We start from the raw sequence: 5,132 nt of genomic DNA, 5'->3' as shown, positions 1-5,132 counted from the left end.
AAGTGCAACACCTCAGAAGTTCCAGTTTAGCCCAAAGCCACTTTGGAATATTTATTATATGGGAAATCAGCAGCAGCACAGAGGGAAGACTTGGAATTATTTGCTGATGCACACGCAGGAGGTGTAATTTGTCCACTTTTAGATATAGTTGTAAGTTGTATGATCTAAAAAGCAGTTGGATATGATTCACGGTAGGTTCGCTAGAACGGGAGCAGAATTAATTAATGCGTATCTGCAATGTCACAGGTCAGAATGACACAACATGTGAATTGACAGTGCACTTAATAAAAAATAATTAGGAGTTTTTGCTTCTATTATTCGTTCAATTTGAGGCTAACAACAGAACAAATGGCACACTGAGGCCTTCATACAATTACCTTCTAAACTGTGATTTTACTGTCTCAACTCAGACAGCAAAACTTCAACGAGGCTGATGAGCAGGCTGCTTATTTTCTCCTGTAAAACTTTCACTAAACAACAAAACAGGCTGACAATAAAGGAAATCAATTCCCACATGACTAGAAAGATATTAGAAACGGAAGTAATTCAGATTATTGCAATTCAAGTCACATCATTTCTGCCACAGTATCCTGAGGGCAGGACTGGAAGGCACGTCCCGCAGGGAGAGGCCGAGGGCACTTGGGTTGTCCAGGCTGGAGAAGAGAAGGCTCCGAGTGTGGAGCTTTGCTTAGTCTTGGAATTAGCTCATTACTGTCCCAGATACATTTCACGTTACTGATATAATCCAACATACTTACCTTTATGCATTGGTGATTTTTTTTTCCTTGTTTTCAACGTTCCTAAAGTTGCATGAATCCACGACGTATGCCATATATAAGAATATGAAGTCACGTTATAATTTTAAATCAAAGGCTGTAAATATAAGGGTAGGATTTCACGCACCGGCCACATGAAATGCATTCTCCTTACTCATCAGGTGAATTTACACAGGCACGCCCAATTTAAGTGTTACAGGGGGCACACATTAAGGCAAAGTGCAAGCTGCTCTTTCTAGTTCACTCTGCTGATTTTTTGGCAAGTAATTTCACCTGCTAGCAAAAGCACATGCTGATAGCCCTGATATTGCATACATCAGTCAAACAGATGATGAGCTCTACTACGTGATTTTTATCTTTGTATTTAACACAGGCCCTAGACTGTGAAAAGGCTCAGATGCGTGTTTGGATCAGTTAGCAGCTCAGACATATATCAGCTACCTCAGTTTTAAGATTTTCCACCTTAGATTAAATACTTTTTTTTTTTTTTTTTAGGAGAGCAGGTGATGAGTACAAGAAGCTGATGCTTCCTTAAAACAATCTCGTAAGATGCAAGTTATCAGCAAATTAGCATCAGAGCTTACAACAGACTTCTTCAAATATGTGTAGATATATAGTTTTAAACTAAGTTCTGTTTTATTATTCACGCTTTAGAATTGGATTCTTACTGACAATTTACTAGCCTGGATTGTTTTTTTATCTGTAGCATCTGTTGGCAACTCCGTGACATTCTGCCATTATTTTCTACTGAAAAGGATCAACGTTATTGACATAATTCTTATACTGTTTCTGAATAAAATCAGACACTCTATACAAACGTGGAAGAGAGTCCCTATGAATACCAACAAATCATCCCAAGAACAAACAACTATCCCTTCAAGATTTTGTTCACAACAATTGCTTTTGTTTATGAGCTAAAACAGACCCAGCTTGACTTTGGGACAGGCAAGGAGCCCTTCTTGGCTACCCCTACATTATTCAAATTATGGGTATCTTGCACCGCTACAAGACAATATAGAAGATAGCCTTAATTGGTAAATACAGTTAACATTTCTGGCTGAAGTAATATCCCCAATTTAAAAGCGCTAGGGGTAGAATAATTAAGAGACCACATGTAGAAAATGGTTTAGAAAGAATTTCTTAAGGACCACAGGAAACTTTCAGGACAGAGAGGGTCCTGAATGAAAGAACAAATGCAAACTAGACCTTCCAGGTCCTTCAGAACAGAATGAAGACTTTTTTAGGGGGAAGGAAGGGGAGAGCCAGTTTCTTGAACTGCTGAAAAGCCACTTGGCTGGGCTTGCAACACAGAAGTTCCTACACCTATGTGAAAAGCTATGAAGACTAGTATACAAGCACGGCAGATAAGGAAAAGACATCCATTCTGGATAAAGAGGCAGGAGAAAATATATACGCAATGAATTTCCAGCATCTCCTTAACTAAGCGGCAGACCAAGTAGTCAGTAGTGCCAGATGAAATTATCTGTACTTTGAGTGTAGCATCACGCTTAACATTTAGCTTGTACTTGAATGGCATCTAGCCTGTGATTTTAGGGAAGAAAATTTACTACTGGCGCGGTAGCTAAAGACTAGGATATTTTTGCTGTATCGTCAGTTAATAGTATACATACAAAAACAACTTCATGCACAAATGAAAAGCAGGCTAAGGAGGAACAGCAGCATCTCACACGTCAGTTTCTTTTTTGCTTTCAGATAGATGTCATCTCTGTTACTTTCTTTATAAGAGCAACTGATTTTGTAGCAGATCTTCTATAATTCTCTCGTCTCCTACGTTCATACTAGATCTTTTCAAACTCTGAAATTTAACTTGCTGAATTCAAATATGGCAGACACTTTGAGTAACATACATATTAGTAACCATCACACAACATGATACTTACCAACTACACAATCAACAAACCGCTACCTTATTCTGCTGAATAAGATATGTTGGAGTTATATGTTTTCACATCAGTTACAGAAGATAACTAAAAAAGGGAATAAAGCTAGAATGGTTGTGTTAGATTTCCAGCATATGGCATTTTCCCCAGGTAGCATCCGTCAGCTTGACCGCTTTTTATCCAGATGCCACTGGTAATACTTTCTGATGACTGAGCACAGTCAAGCCTATTTAACATGAAAACCAAGTCTGAAGCGATGGTGTGGTTTTGGGATGGGTTTTTTGGGCTGCTTTCCACCCCCACTCCAGGTAACAGCATCCAATCTTTGCCTTAAGCATCTTATTTTGAATAACTGTGTAAAACACAGATATGCTCAGACACCTCAGATGCCAGGACTGTAACAAGACGGTTGTGAACCAGAAGGGAGTGGCCTTGACCTCAAATCCTTAGAGATGAAAACTCTCCTAATACCTATAAAGGAGAAGAGGCGGCTTTAACAGACACCAAGATGACAAGAACTGTAGAGGGCACAGGGTGAAATTACATCTGATGTCCAGGTATACGAGCCTCAGTTAGGTCGTCTGTGACAACTATGGTAAGAGAATTGGAACAGCTGCAGATTCTAATATACTACTTATACAGAGTGCACTAAAGAAACTAAGTCGAAGGAAAGCCACAGATGGCTGCTGTACCCACCTACTGAAAGAAAAAGAACTCTGTATGGAAAACAAGGGAAAGAGAGACCTTTAACATGGTGATGCAGCCAGCTCATAGGATAGGCTGGGACTAACCCACATGGAAGAGCTGCAGGATTTCAGCTGAGTGGAACAGGGAAGAAGATGCAGAAGAGATGTCTGCCCCTTTTTTTGTAGTTGCTCACTCCGTTTTTGTTGTTTCTTACGGCAAGTCTTTAATGCTATTACTAAATTACATTATTGCATTGCTAAAAAACAGTTTTAATAATTCACTACTTACAATTCACTGAGGTGCTTATGTTGTGTATGATATACATGAACAGTAACAAGACATGCTCTTGTGTTACTGTTCTAGCAGAGTCTTACTCGAGGGAAAAGGATTAGTACGCTTCTTGTTCAGAGGAAAAACAGTAGCCAAGAAAACAGCAATAAGTTTCAGCTTCATGGTGTTCATTAGAATAAAGGCAAATAGATTCACTTACATATTTTGAAGACAGAAGGAACAAATTTCTTTTACTGAACTTCTGCTGAGAGCTCTCAACTGTGCGTTCAGACTGTTCTCAAAAGCTTTGCCTGAATAAGGTTAATGAGCTGTGTGATTAGTCAAGTTCTGGGATGACCAGGCACCTTTACGAGCGTTCTCTTCCTAAGCTGCTTGATTTTCTTAGTAGCATTACAGGATCTGAACTGAAAAGGTTAAAAATGAGAAGGCAATGTGCAAGATCTCCCAGAGTTTGTCTAGAATAAAGTTTGAAGATAAGCAAAATGAAAACCAAATGAAGGTCAACTAGTGACCTGTATTACAGGAAGCATTATTTGAGGCATTAATGGACAAAACATTCTTCATAAGTGGTTTACATTAGCTCGGATATTATTGCATTTAGTTTTATTCCTGAATTAAGAGGACATAACCTTAATGGAAAGAACTACGAAGAAAACATGAGGGATCTGGAAGAGCAAGAACATGTCAAAGCACAAGAATTAGCAGTGGACATAGACAGGAAGAACAGGAAAGCAGCAAGTGTCTTGTAACAACTTAGAAAATAAGGAACTAAGTTTCAGAATAGAATGTAGAGGTAACAGACAAGCGGGTAAAAATCAATGGTTCTCTTTAACAAATTTAAACAAAGACAACGCCTAAAGCTAGCTTGTTGGTTATTGAGAGAATTACTACTGATGTAGCATTCTACTCATTCATACGTGGGAGGGAAGTATGAGGAGAAAGTATGGGAAGTGAACCACATACCTGAAAAGTTCCTCTGCACATAAGCTACACTGCACCTTGGTTTTGGATCCTGTATAGTCTGTTCGGTCTTGAATAAAATGATTACAGGCCTTAGTATTGGTTTCAATAATGCAGGGTTTAACAGGTTAACACAAACATCCATCTCCAAAAACTTTCACAATTGCCTGCAAACACGTCAGCACATATGGCAAATAGTCCACAAGGTGATTTCTGAAAGATTTTCCACCCAGTCAGTAACTCCAGCCCTTGTAAGAGCAGACAAAACACATGCTTTGAGAAGGAAAAACATAAGTGTGCACATTTTTCACTTATGTTTTCATTATTCTTCCTATGATGATCATCCACATGAGAGCATATTCCAAGTAGAAATGTTCAAGTTGCGTTCAAGCGTCCAGGAAATTCTGCACGGTTATGAAAGCTGCCAGCAAGTGAGGTGCTTTCATACCAAGTAGTTGAAGACAATTGCCAGTGAGGCAGAAGCGGATAGTAAATCAAACCTTTTGAACCATCTGAC

The sequence above is a fragment of the Numida meleagris genome, chromosome 6, assembly GCF_002078875.1.
Source record: "Numida meleagris isolate 19003 breed g44 Domestic line chromosome 6, NumMel1.0, whole genome shotgun sequence".
Taxonomy (NCBI): Eukaryota; Metazoa; Chordata; class Aves; order Galliformes; family Numididae; genus Numida; species Numida meleagris.
Note: the sequence above shows the minus strand (reverse complement) of the source record.